Source organism: Cryptomeria japonica, chromosome 8 (assembly GCF_030272615.1).
Source record: "Cryptomeria japonica chromosome 8, Sugi_1.0, whole genome shotgun sequence".
Taxonomy (NCBI): Eukaryota; Viridiplantae; Streptophyta; class Pinopsida; order Cupressales; family Cupressaceae; genus Cryptomeria; species Cryptomeria japonica.
In genome coordinates, this window is record NC_081412.1 from 218,204,818 (window position 1) to 218,220,462 (window position 15,645).

Consider the following 15,645-nt stretch of genomic DNA (forward strand, 5'->3'; position numbering starts at 1 on the left):
CTTAAACCTCACACCATGAATTTTGAAGGATCCGCTACTCCAATTTTTAGTGATTTTCGTGACCGCTAGGTTAACTCTTCCTTTATCATAGTCGACCAACCTTTCCATGAAGTTCATCATGAATCCTTTCTCCAGCTTAGCCTAAACCTCAAGCATCTCCTTCCATGTCAAAATATTATCAGGTTCCTCTCTTCTTATATCCCCCCCCATTGTAGAATTTGATTTGCAGTTTCTTCTCTTCTACAACTTCAAAGCTTTCTTCCCAGTGACACTCAAAATTTTGAAAATTCATACCCACAAAGTGTGCGGTAAATTAATATTTTTTATTAGGACTCTGTCATTCTGACATGTCATCATTATCTTTCTAAAAATTTGAATATTACTCATTACAACATTCATGATTAATCATGTGATCCCTCTTTCCCCATGAATCTGTCCTTTCTGATAAGATCTTTAATATTAAAATCCTTATTAACTTCCCCATTCCAAATACATTGGGCTTTGGACATAATGCCTGGGTTTGCTAACCCATCCACAACCCCATTTTTTTCTCTATAGGCATGCTCTATAATAATAAATTTAAAGCTAGAAATTATTTCTCTAGCTCTAAAAATAATATTTTCTATAGTCCATGAAGGCTCAATTTCTCCCTTAAGGTATTTAATTATGTTAAGAGAATCTCCTTCCAACTATAGATTATCATGATTAATATCTTTTTCAACAATCAAAGTATTCAACACTGCAACAACTTCAGCATAATGACTAGTCTGATTACCCAAGGGGCCAACAACTACCACAATGCAACTTCCAGCAAAATTCCTGAAAATTCCCCCATAACCAGCTTGTTGGTATTTTGGTATGGTTTTGTCATTGATTTCAACACCTACTAAAACAATAGCACTTTGGAGATCCAGCAGCATTCACCGGCAAGCAAGTAACTATTGCACAGTTACTGGTATATGGTTCACTGGCAGGATATAATGATCATCGACACTTGGAATGATATGGAAGATACTTGGTAATGTTGAAGACGTCATGTGGACACTTTGTTTTGAAGAATTTAACATTGGTATATTCATATTTGCATATTTTCTTTTACTAGCAAATAGGTCCAGGGTTACCTAGGGTTACACCGGTAGGTTTATCTTTTCCAGATCAGTATGGCACGCTATGGAGATGATTTATTATTGTTGTAAATGCATTAAGCCGACATGTTCAATTAGTTATTGCATTAGATATTATATTTTTTGTAAAATGTCTTATTGTAATATCTTGTAGAGCCAACCTACTAAAATTGGTCTTAGGTTATGATATAAATGTAAGATCTTATTTGTAAGATCGAATGTGGAATGTGAAGAAGAATTGTGAGAAGGTATATGCGAGATTAAGCAGAGGTATACACAAAGACCTCATTTGAAGGTGAAACTAGGTTTTTGTAGAAGCATATCAGCATTACACCGGTACTGAATCCAACATATGAAGATTCTATTTTGTGTAGTACATTCTCATTTGATTTAACCATCCAACTGTAGTCAGTGTGACTCCCATTTTGTGATTGAGCAGTGAGCTCTAGGCTGTTAGCCTTTCTGCATGTGCAGACCCCATTTATGTACACTTACTATATATAGTAGTATCATCTAATTGTGGGTAAGGTTTCCCACGGTGGTTTTTCCTCTTACAAGGTTTCCACATACAAATATTGGTGTTATGTATTGTGGATGACTTTATGTTTATGTTTCATGCATTAATCTTTACCGATATAGCAATTTACTATTAACACTGTCTACTGGCATACTTAACTGGTTTACCGGTATCAAGCATTAAGTTGGTTAAATGGTTTTTGGTTTAAATTTATTAGACAACTGATTCAGCCCCCCCCCCCCTCTCAGTTGTCTCCGGGACCTAACACAGCTTTCCCTAGATTCCCCTTAGACGCCCCATCAAAGTTGGCCTTAATCCATCCCTGGGAAGGAAAGCACCATACAAGACCATCCTACCCCTTATCCACACTGATTCTATTATTGGATAAATTCCATCTTTCATTAAAGTCTTCTTTAGTAGCTAAACAATGATTAGTTCCATTTAAACATTCAAAAATCCCTCTATAGATTTTATCCATCACCACTTGAGGGTTAGCACTTTTGTCCCTAAAAATCCTGTTGTTTCACTCCTTCCAAATGTTCCATATAACATTAGGGAGAGTTAGTTTTTAGAGTTCAACATTCTTAGAATTTGATGTAGGATAAAACCATTGCTCCCAAAACTCTTCCAAAGAATTCGGAAAAACCCAACACAACTTCCACCTACTGAAAATTATATTCTAGATTTCCTGACTGAAATTACATTGGTAGAGGATATGACAAGCAAACTCCTTCTCCCTGCAACAAAGAGAGCACCTGTTAGGAAAAACAAATCCACGTTTGTGGAGATTATCAAGAGTTAACACCTTATTTTGGATAAAGATCCAAAAGAAGATATTAATTTTGGGCATCAATTTCTTTATCCAAATGTTAGCACACAAAGGGATCTCATCCGACACTTTGTTGTGGATAACACTGTAGAAGACACAAAATATTTCCCATGCGAAGTTTCCTTCCAAATCATAGAATCCTCAATGTTGTCCCTAAAATTTTTAGAAGAAAACAGAATCTCTAGACTTTTTAATCTCGGACAACGTTGGCTGAACTCAATCCATTTCCCATTTATCCAGTAGTTTCTAACAAAGCCTCCATACCTTCTTTTGAACTAGTCTTTCCATTCCTTAAAGATAGGAGTTTCCTCCAGCGGTTTATCCATAAGCCATCTGTCCTCCCAAAATCTAATAATTCTCCCATTCCCCAATTTCCACATTCTTCCAACTCTTGCCCAATCTTTAGCCGTTTGAACTGCATTCCAAAGAACCTTCAACCAAAAAAGTATTTTCCATAAATTCTTCCTTAGAAGGTTGCATGTAAAGATATTTCTTTTTCCAGATTCAATTCCATTCTCTTTCCTCCCCTTTCATTCTCCAGATTTGTTTAGCTAACAAAGCATTATTCATAACATTAATATTTCTTATTCCCTAGCCCCCATACTTCTTAGGAGTACAAATATTATTCCATGCAATAAGGGGGATTCTATTTTTATCTTCCACTCCCGACCATAAGAATTTTTTTTGAATTCTTTCAATTTCCTCTGCAAACTTTCTGGGGATTTTAAACAGACTGAGGGCATAGATTGGAAAATTTTGAAGGGTAGCTTTAAGCAACGTCACCTTACCTACTTGGCTAAGGAGGGCTCCTTTCTACCCAGCCAGCTTGGTATTGAATCTGTCAACCAGCTTCATCTAGAAATTCTCCGAAGGATTCAAACATAGAGGGAGACCCAAATAGGTTGAAGGGAACTCAACAATTTTGCAACCAAGGATTCTTTCAATCCTTTTTTGTCTATCCTCAAGGGTATTGATAACGAACAAAGAACTCTTCTCCCAATTTTTTGTTTGACTCGATGCGGTTTCATAGGAATCCATAACACTCTTCATGTTTCTTGCTTCCCTAATGGTAGCTTCTCCCATTGTGATCGAATCATCAACAAACTGTTCATGAGTACAGGTAAAATTGGAAGATAAAGGTTTAAGGCCTTCGAGTTTACCTTCTTCCACATGTCTCATAATAAATCTACCCAAAATTTCAGCTAAAATAGTAAACAGGATTGGAGAGATGGGATCCCCATGTCTTAGGCCTCTAGAACTTTTAAAGAAACTGGAAGGGGGTCCATTAATAATAACTACAGAGGTAGAAGTACCGGTCAACTAAGAACAAAGCTTAATCACCTTCTCCCCAAACCCAAAAGATTTCATAATTCTAAAAAGGAATTTCCAATTCACTCTATCATAAGCCTTAGACATATCCAGCTTAAGAAAAAAGCCCTATTTTTTAGCAGCAGTTAAAGAATGAATATTCCATGAACAAAAATAATGGAATCCAGAATCTGTCTTCCAAGGATAAAACCATTCTGCTAAGCCAAAATAATGCGGGGAAGGATATCCAACATTCTAGAAGTAAGAACCTTAGATATAATCTTGTAAACTAAATTGCAAAGACTAATAGGTCTGAACTTATTAAGAGAATCAGCTCCAGAAATCTTAGGAATAAGAACAATTAAGGTAGCATTGAGTTCTTTTAAAAGCCTCCTCAAACCAAAGAATTCTTTAACTCCATTACAGATATCCGTCTCCACAATATGCCAAAAGTTCTAGAAAAAAAACATAGGGAAACCATCCGGACTAGGAGATTTATCTCCATTAAAAGAGAACACAACCTTTTTCATTTCCTAATTTGAAGGGATTCGAGATAGATTTTTGTTATCAACCTCCTTTAAAATAGGAGGGATAGCTTGAAAAAGAAGTTCTTGATTACTGATATCCAGCTCGTCCCCCCCTCCCAACAGATTGCTAAAAAAATCCATAGCTTCCTTTCTTATTTCATTTTCATCCAATAAAATCCCCCTATTGCAAGATAATCTGGAGATTCTATTAGCCGCCCTATGCTTAAGAGTAGTCAAGTGAAAAAACCTGGTGTTTTTGTCACCTTCCTTTAGATACCATTCTCTTGATCTTTGTCTCCAAAAGGTTTCTTCATTAGAGATAATTTCATGGTATTTAGACAGCAACCCATTTTCAGCCTTTCTCAAATCCTCAGAAAGCCCTTCCTCTTGGATTTTCTCTTGAACATCTTTTAAATCAGTCTTAATTTGATCTTTACTTTTAAGAATATCTCCAAAAGTCTCTTTGTTCCATATATTGACTTTAGCTTTTAAAATGTTAAGCTTTTTAGCAACTCTGAATAAGGTCGTTCCCTCAATCTCCGAGTTCCACCATTCAGCAACATAAACATCCAATGACGGGTGGGATAACCAAGCTTTTTCAAACCTAAAAGGAAAATTTTGCTTGGCAGACTTTGAGTTGTCAATGAAAGAAATAGGGTAATGATCAGATCCAATCTTAATGATTGACATCAAAGAACAATTATATTTAGATAACCAATCAAGAGAAATAAGGGATCTATCAAGCCTTACTTGAATGAGATTAGATCCAGTTCTCCTATTGGTCCAGGTGTAATTAATCCCTTGAAGATTCACGTCCATCAAAGCTTGATCATTAATAAAATCCATAAGATCTTGTCTACCCTCCATTTGCAAAGGGAGGCCCCCCATCTTTTCATCCTTTTTTAGAGGAGTATTGAAATCTCCCATGATCATCCATCTTTTGTCAGCAAAACTTAATCTGTCTTCAGCTAGACTTCTCCAAAACTTAGTTCTTCTAGCTTTAGAATTAGGTGCATAGACATTAGTGATAGCCCATTCAAAGTTATCCTTAATATTCTCAAGAAAGATTGAGGTCCTATTGACCCCTAAAGCAATTTCCTTACCTATAAAAGTATTCTGATTCCAAAAGATAGTTGTACCTCTTGAGGCTCCCTTCGAACTGGTTCCTATGACCCCATTACTTTTGAATATTCTAATCCTTTCCACTTTATCCTTACACATATTAGTTTCCTGTATAAGTACTACATCTGATTTATTATCTCTAACTATATTACGCAACACTTCCTGCTTATGGGGGGCATTCAACCCTCTAATATTCCATGAGATTATCTTCATACTTTAACCGGGGATAAGGCTAACTCAATGGAGCTCTGCGTTCTATCAACATGATTCTTCCAACTTTCATGTTCCCTTTGATTCTTTAAGGAAGGTCTCCCCTGCTTTTTGCTCTGACTTCCAACATCTACCCCTTTGTTATTCTTACTTCTAGTTGAGATACCTATATTGGGTCCTCCATTATTTGACTTGCCTTATTTAGTACCAAAAATCCTAAGATTTCCCTAAAGAACCACCATTTCCAAAATTTTAGGAGGAGTTTTACATTGGGAATACAGGATCATATTTCCATTTTGCTTCGGACTTCCATTGGTTAATAACAACAAAGGCTCAGTATCCAAGATATTATAGTCCTATGCTTCGTTAAAGTCTTCCTCATTTTCTTTATTACTAGATGAAGCCGAAGCATCATCATAGAAACTCTCACCAACTTTACCCTGGATGATAGGACCAACCTTTTGATCCTCTGATTTAGAATTTTTAACCTTTTCTTCCTTCCCATCCTCTTCCTCCTTGTTGCTTTATTTATAATTATTAGAACAGTCACAAATAGATTTTTCAATGTTGTTTTAAGTTTGAAATTGTTCTTAATATTGATTCACCCCCTCTGAGTATTAATTGGATCCTCTAAGATTAACATATGCTAATAATACTAGTAAAGTACAAGGAAACAGGATTGAAAGACTTTCATCACATTGAGGCAAGATACACCAAGCCCCCAGTGGACTAAGGATCTTACCACTTTGATTGACAAAGTAAAAGGGAAGATCAAGAGGGAGAGAACCATGACTGCAAGTAGCAAGCTTCCCCTCACTATGAGTCATGAAAAGCAAGGATACGAAAAAATTACAAACCAAAGCCAAGTTCACTAAGTAACTCCAAGTATCAAGAAGGAAAATATGAGTGGAGTGTATGCCCCCACATTAAAGCAATCACGCACACCTTATCGAGAGTGATTGTTTTAAGGTAGGATACACCCAAGGGAGAGAAAGAGAGGGAGCATGTTATCGCAAGGATTTATTCCCCAATCGAGGAATAAATCCAAGGATAATGAACACAAAACACAAAGCATGAGTTGGCTTCACTTTCCTTGGGGTCAATATGTTGTGTGATAACTCATGTATATATTGCATTGAATAGTCCTCATTCCCCAAAGAAAGGAAACCACCTTGGAATAAAAGGAACATGTGTGTCTTTTAAGTCACCATGAAAGAGACCAAAAGAGATCTCAATTCTTTTCATCATCCTCAAGTAGACATCACTAGGGACAAAAAATAGAAGAACATGGATACACATAGAATAATTGGCACAAAAGATCAAGGAAGGAGAGAGGTAGAGGATCTACCGTGCTAATGCAACTAGTCTAGCATGACATCCAACTCCCAATCTTGCTGATCACTGTTTCAGGAAGGCGGGAAACATGCCAGAGGAGTGACATCGAGCACAACAGATGGAGTTATCACAAGATCCAAACAAGGACTATGCCCATGTGGTAAGTCACTTTGTTCGATTCGAGGAGCTAGGATCAAGGCTTTTGAAAATTTTGTAGATAAATGTTTGTCAACATCAACATATTCATATTCACTATTAGAAGCATTAGGAGTTGTATTGCCATCATGAATAACATTTTCACATATTTCTTCATCAAGATTTATAGAAATAGGAGCTCTAGCATGAATAGAAGTAAAACCATCATATATTTTTTGTAACTTACGATTTGGAGATTTAGGTTCAACATCTTGCTTAGGAGAAAATGGAATCATGTCAAATGTTGGTGTTTTGGGAAATTGAATAGTTTGAGAAAAAACTTCACGAGCTCTAGCACGATGTTTTTGTTGGCGCTCTCGCACAACAATTCCATCGAGTCTTAGCAGAAGGCTGAGAAGAAGGAGAAATATTTATTGAAGGAGGAATTCTTGTTGAAGGAGAAATATTTGTTGAAAGAGGAATGATTTCATCTTTGGTAGTTGGATGGTTATGTTGAGGTCTCTTAGGCTGAACAAGAGGAGAGGCAGGTCTCTTCTCTCTGTAAGAGCAAGGAGGTCGAACTACACCATATAAAGGAGGAATATTTAGTGTAGGAAGAAGACCGGGTCCATCATGAGGAAGAGGTACAGGTCTAACATTAGGAGGTATATTATTGTTGTTCTTAGGAGAAGGCATAGTTTCATCCATAGGAATAGGTTGGAAATCTTCCTTAGGAGGAAGATTAGTTCTATCGATTAGAGGAAGAACTTTATCTTCAAGAATAGTGGGAATATCAAGTGTTGGAGTTCTAGGATGGCTTAAGGATAAGATCATATCTTTCTTCCATTTTTTTTAAGATTGAAGGAGAGCTTCACTTCTCGGTAGAAAATATTGAAATTGTTGAGGCCAAAAATAATCAATAGGAACACCTGGGCTTCTTTCGGTTGGTCAAAATAAACTATGGTTAACAGCTATGATTGCTCCATTGTGGGGAAATTTCAAACACTTATGGATTGGAGAGGCAATAGCATTCATGGAAGATAGCCAAGGGTATCCTAACTTCACATAGAATTGTTCAGATGAAGGAATGATAACAAAGTTGATATCTATAGATTTAGTGTGAACCTCAATACGAAGTATGATAGAACCAATAGTAGGACAAGAAAATACATCAAATAACTTAACGACCACATTAGTATCATCATAGATTGGTTGATGAAAATGTAAAGTATAAAGATATTCTTCAATGATGACATTAACCATGCAAGAGGGATCAATAAGAACACCACGACAAGGTTTGTCTTGGATCTTTGCAACTATGTATAAAGGGCCACCGGGTTCTCTAATGGTCTCACTAGGGTCAAATATGATACATGGATCCTTAGGTATTTCTTGTTTCTCTACCATATTCACCAAATTTGGAGCCGTGGTAGTGAAATCAGAGGGAGGGAAAGAGGTATGTTCAGTCTCAATCACGTTAGAGGTATGAGAGGGTAAAGGATAAGTGAAAATCTTAAGATTTTGACTAGGAGGAGCCACTTATTTGTTTCCCTTATCATTGACACCAGCCACAGATATAGTATTATTATTAATCAAGTCTTGAATCTTACTTTTTAATGCAAAACATTTCTCAGTATCATGACCAAGTTGACGATGAAATTGACAAAAGTAACTATTATCAAAGTAAGGTTAGGTTGCCTTAGAAAGGTCAACTAGTTTTATTGGAGGAAGTTGGATAGCATTTCTTTTTAATAGCTGAGACATGATGCTATGGAAATATTCATTCAAAGGAGTACATTGTCTTTCTCTTTTGAAAAATTTAGAAATAGGAGGCACACTTGTTGTAGCATTCACATTGTTGTTGACGATGTCATTGAATTTGATGAAGCCTTTGTTTGGTTTGAACTTCGCAAACATTTTTTGAGCACACTCACCCTTATCACTCAGAGCCATAGGAGTATATTGCTCTAGTTGAATCACAGTCAGTTGATAATTGTGAAGTGTTGTGCATAACTACAGAAAGGAATTAAACTCAAAAAGGAGCTCCCTAATGTCTTTTTGCAATTTAGAAATGAAAATTCTTTGAATATCATTATCAAGCACTGGAAAAGAAATTTGAGAACACAAATTCTTATATCTGTTAGGTCCTGGAGACAACTGAGAAGTGGAGGGGTGAATCAGTTGTCTAATAAATATAAACCAAAATGAACTTAACCAAACTTAATGCTTAATACCGGTAAACCAAACTTTATGCTAGCAGATAGTTTTATCAATTAATTATAGTATAGATAAAGATTAATGCATGAAACAGAAAGACAATAACATCCACATCACATAACACCAATATTTGTATGTGGAAACCCTGTAAGGGGAAAAACCACAATGGGAAACCTTACCCACAATCAGCTGATACTACTATAGATAGTATATGTGTACAATATGGTGTCTGCACATGCAGAAAGGCCAGCTACCTAGAGCTCATTGCTCAATCACAAAATGGGAGTCACACTGACTACAATTGGATGATTAAATCCAATGATTATGTACTACTCAGAATAGCATCTTCATATGCTAGATTCAGTACTGGTTAAGCTCTTATATGCCTTCTCCAAACCTTCCTTCAATATTGAATGATGTCTGCATGTATAGCTCTGCTTATATTTTCATATACCTTATTACAATCCTTTTTCACACTTCCACACAATCTCATAAATGAGATCTTACATTTATACCATAAGCTAAGACCAAATGAGTAGGTCGGCTCACTAATAGATATTACAATAAAATCAATTATGAATGGATCAATATTCGATGATAATGTCAGCTCAATAAATTTACAATAATAACAAATCATCTTCATGATGTGTCATGCTGATCTGGAATAGATATGCTTGTTGGTGAATAACCTGGACCTATTTGCCGATAACAACAAATATGCAAACTTGATCAAACCAATAAACAAATCACCAAAACCAAGTGTCCAAACAATTTCTTCGACATAACCAAGTAATCTCCAAGTCATTTCAAGTGCCAATGAACAATATAACCTATCGGTGAACCAGATATCGGTGACTGTGCATAAGTCACTGACATGCCTGTGAACATAACCAAAGATCTCCAAGTGCTGATAAGTGTTGACAGATGTTGACAAGTGTTGACATCAATGACAAAACCATATCAACATATCCAAAATACCAACAATATCCCCCTTTGGCATTGATGGCAACAAAAGATGGAAAAACCATCAAAGTGCCAAAACAGAAATGCTAAAAACCAAAAACCAACAATCTCCCAAAGAGATCATCAAAATACAGATACAAAGAGTAACAATCTCTCCCCCAATGAGTAATCTCTCCCAAAAGGATAAAGTATTTTTCCATAGATATCTCTCCCCCTTTGACATCAAATTCCAAAGCAATACAAAAACAAACTCTCATAGAAAATACTAACTGATTACAAAATACCAACTACTCCCCCTGAGAAGTAGCTTTCCTCATCAAAGCCGGAGTAAAAGATTTCTCTGTTAATTTTGTCGGTTGATGACAAACATCAACTGTCTAAGTCTCTACTGGTGGGGGTATAACCCCAAGCTACTCTCTGAGATATTCAAAAGTCTCCTTAGGGAAAGTCTTGGTAAAAATATCTGCAATCTGCTCTTTAGTATTCACATAAACCAACTTCACTTCTTTTGCTTCAACATTCTCTTTAAGAAAATTGAATTTGATAGAAACATGTTTAGTCTTTGAGTGAAATACCGGGTTCTTAGATATATCAATTGCTACCATATTGTCATAGTAAATAGTTATAGGTTCCTTGCATTTTATCTTTATATCCTTCAACATTTGCTTTATCCATAATACCTATGTGCAATTAGTTGCTACTGCAATATATTCTGATTCTGTTGTTGATAAAGATGTGCGACTTTGTTTCTTGCTCAACCAAGAAATTAATCTACTTCCAAGAAAAAATGCTCCACCAGTGGTACTTTTCTGTCATCTACATATCCTGCCCAATTTGCATCTATGTATGCACATAAATTAAAGTTTTCATCTCTAGGATACCATAATCCAAGATTTGTAGTGCCTTGTAGGTATCAAAAAATCCTTTTCACTGCTGATTCATGATTTTCTTTAGGATTACTCTGAAATCTTGAAACAATACATACTACATTCATAATATCAGGTCTTGTTTGTGTTAAATATAGTAAACCGTCTATCATAGACTTGTATCTAGTCAGATTAACAGGTGTTGATTCATCCTTCAATAATAGTTTGTCAGTTGTAGTCATAGGTGTGCTTACCAGTTTAGAGTTTTCCATGCCAAATTTCTTTAGTAATTCCTTCAAGTATTTAGATTGACATAAGAATATACCTTTATCAGTCTGTGAAATCTACAATCCTAAGAATAATTTTATCTCCCCAATCACAGACATTTCAAATTCTTCTTGCATCTTAATAGAAAAGTCTTTACATAATCCATCTTCTCCTCCAAAGATTATATCATCAATAAAAACTTCAATAACCAAGATTTCATCATTAGTCACTTTGTAATATAGATTTTTGTCAACATTACCTTGAGTGAAACCAATCTTCAAAAGATATTTATCCAATCTAGCATACCAAGCTCTAGGAGCTTGCTTTAGTCCATACAAAGCTTTCCTTAACCTGCAAACCATATCTTTGTCATTTGTTAATGAAAATACACCAGGTTGTTCAATATAGACTTCTTCTTCAAGATCACCATTCAAAAATGCACATTTAACATCCATTTGATATACTTTTTAATTCTTGTGTGCTGCAAAAGCTAAGAATAATCTGACTACCTCAATTCTAGCTATCGGTGAATATCCCTTACACACTAATCTTTCTTTATTTCTGATTACCTTACCATCTTCATTAAGTTTATTTTTGAATACCCATTTAGTTCCAATTACATTTTTGTCTTTAGGTCAGGGAACTAATGTGCATGTGTTATTTTTTTCAATTTGTTCCAATTCATCTTCTATAGCTTTAATCGAGTGTTTATCTTCACATGCCTCATTAATTGATGCTAGTTCAATTTGAGAAATAAGACATACCTCTTCATTTTCCATTCTTCCTCTAGTCATAACTCCTTGATACTTGTTCCCAACTATCTGATCTTCGGAGTGGTTTAATCTTACATATCAAGGTGTTTTTACTTATTGTTGTTCCTCAGTCACTGTGGAATTCTCAGATGATGCCGATGTGATTGGATCAACATTTTGTACCGGTGTACTCATTGTAGGTTCATTTGTGATTATCTCTATTGTCAGTTCAGAGTTTATGGACCTTCTAAACTATTCATCAATCTTCACATTTGCACTCTCAATAATTTTCTGCAATCTCTTATTAAAACATCTATATGCCTTGCTCTTAGATGAATAACCAAGAAATATTCCTTCATCACTTCTAGGATCAAATTTTCCAGTATACTCATCTCTTCTAATATAACATTTACTTCCAAATATTTTGAAATATTAAGAGTAGGAGTATTACCAAACCATAGTTCATGAGGGGTCTTACCGGTTTCACCTTTGATGTGAACTCTGTTGAATGTATAGACTGATGTATTCATTGCTTCTCTTTAATATACATGAGGTAGGTTTTCTTCTGATATCATGCTTCTAGCTGCATCCAAAATAGTTTTGTTCTTTCTTTCCACAACTCCATTCTGTCGGGGTATCTGGGGTGCTAATAACTGTCTTCTGATCCCATTCACTTCATAGAATGTATTAAATTCCTTAGATGTGAATTCACCTTCTTGATCTAATCTCAAGAATTTGATTTTCTTACCGGTTTCATTCTCTACCATTACCTTGAATAATTTGAATTTCCCAAAAGCTTGTGATTTCTCCCTGAGAAAAGTAACCCAACACATTCTAGAATAGTCATTAATGATTAGCATAAAATATTTATCTCCTTGTAAGCTTCTAGTTCTTGCTGGACCACATAAATTAGTATGAATTAAGTCAAGAGAATTATTGGATTTATCTGGTATACTGTTAAAAGATTCTCTAACTTGCTTTCCAATTTGACATTCCTTACATACCAGACTGTGAGGTTTAACAATCATAGGTAAATCCCTTACTGCCTTAGTTGTACTAATTTTTACAATGCAATCAAAATTTACATGACAAATTCTCTTATGCCATAACCAACTTTCATCAATATGTGCAATCAAGCATGTTTTCTCATAGTTATTCAAATGAAAGATATTACTTCTAGTCTGATTACCATTTGCAATTTCCAAACCAGTTTTGTTCATGATCTTGCATTTACCATTCTTGAATTGTAATTGAAAACCTTTTTCAACTAATTGACCAACACTCAAAATATTATGCTTCAAACCTTTATCATAGTAAACATTATCAGTATTGTTCTTACCATCAAAAGATATACTCCCTTTTCCTTTGATCAAACAAGCTTTATCATCTCCAAATCTCACTAGACCTCCATTGTATTCCTGAAAGGTTAAGAATTTGCTCTTATCACCAGTCATATGATGTGAACATCCTAAATGAATTATCCATTCATCCTTATCTTCAATTTTAGCTGCCAGGGCCTGCTCTACCAGTTGAACAGTAGGTTTTGGTTGATCTTCTATTATAGCAACAAAATCCCATCCATTGTCACTTGGTTTCCTCATCAGAATCATCAGTAACTCCTTCATCTGCATAGTAACAAGATTTGTATCTATTCTTCTTAAATCTATATCTTTGATATTCAGGGTTAGGCTTATATGTTCTTTTAGCTTCTTCTTTCAATCTTGCATGTCTATCAAGACACCTAGATGCCATATGACCAACTTTATTGTAGTTAAAATGTTTAAAGGGTGATTTACCTTCATACTTGCTTCCAATTGGACCTTTAGGCATTTTTCTTGCAAATAGTGCTTCAAGTTCTTCCAATTCTTCATTCTCCTTCCTGCTTTCTTCAAGTTCTCTTGCATAAAAGGATTTCCAATCAGATTTATCAAATGATGATGATGATGATGCAGATGATGTTGATGCCTTAAAAGCTAAATCTGTCTTTATAGTAGCAATAGGACCAAATTCCTCAAGTTCAAAAGCTGAAAGTTTTCCAACCAAAGTGTCTCTAGATACCGATGTATTAGGCATTGTTCTCAATTCATTGATAGTAGTTACTTTCATTTTGTATGCCGGTGGAAAAGCTCTTAAAAATTTAGAAACAATTTCATCTTCACTTAAGGTTCCTCCACAACATTGTATACCCAAAACAATTTCATTTACTCTTTCCATAAAAGTAGAAATCCTTTCATCTTCTTCTATTTTCATATTTTCATACCTGACCCAGAAGCATTCAGTTTTTCAATTTTGACTGTGGAATCTCCTTCATTCAATGTTTCCAATTTGTCCCAAATAGCTTTAGTAGTAGATCTATCTGATAATCTCATGATTTGTTGATCTGATAATGCACTCAAAAGTGATTCTCTTGCTTTGCAATCATTTTCCTCATCTTTACCTAAGGTTGGTGGATTAGGTTGACCTTGAGTAGGAGAAACATAACCATTCTTTGTAACTTCCCATATGTCCTTTCCAATGCAATTCAAATGTGTCTCCATCCTGATCTTCCATATGCCATAGTTAGTTCCATCAAGTTTAGGACTGTCCTTCCTGAAATAGTTAGAAGACATTGGATCTCCTCAAGCTATTAAACTTCTGCAAAAAGAGGACTAGGCTCTGATACCAATTGTTAGGTCCTGGAGACAACTGAGAGGGGGGGGTGAATCAGTTGTCTAATAAATATAAACCAAAATGAACTTAACCAAACTTAATGATTAATACCGGTAAACCAAACTTTATGCCAGTAGACAGTTTTATCAGTTAATTGCAGTACTGGTAAAGATTAATGCATGAAACATAAAGACAATAACATCCACAACATAACATTTTATATAGTCATTGAAGCAGCAATGGGGGAAGGAGCAGTAAGCGGCAATAGGGGAATTCAAAATTCAAGTTCTCTGCAAGGCGGGAACTCTGGTTCCAATGATGGGAGTGGCCAGATTGTAGCTAGTCCCATAGGAGAGTTGGATAAGCCTCAAAACTTTTCGGAAGCTACTGCTATTTAGCAGACTGGTGGTACTCTGCCAGAGAAGACAATGGGTTACTTTGGGCCCTTGGGGGAACGGACCAAAGGGGGGCCCATCCCACGTGATGGCTCCGAGGAGAGCGGAAAAGAATCAAAAAAATGGTCTTCCCTCTTTGGAACTAGAGCAACTGGTAAATCCCCATTTCCTCCTATCAAGAATATATCCAATCCTTATGGAAGTAAGTTCGCTATCTCTTTCCCTGATCTGGTTTTGGAACATAATATAAATAGTATGTCAAACTCCTTGGTAGGCAAATTTATGGGACTGTGTCCTAACATTGAATTTGTTAGGGCCTATGTCAAACGAAAATGGGCCCTTAAGGGTAATGTTGAAATTTTGGCCTTACCCAAAGGCCTTTTGTCATTTTCTTTCTCTTGCAAAGAAGAAAAACTTATGATTCTTTGT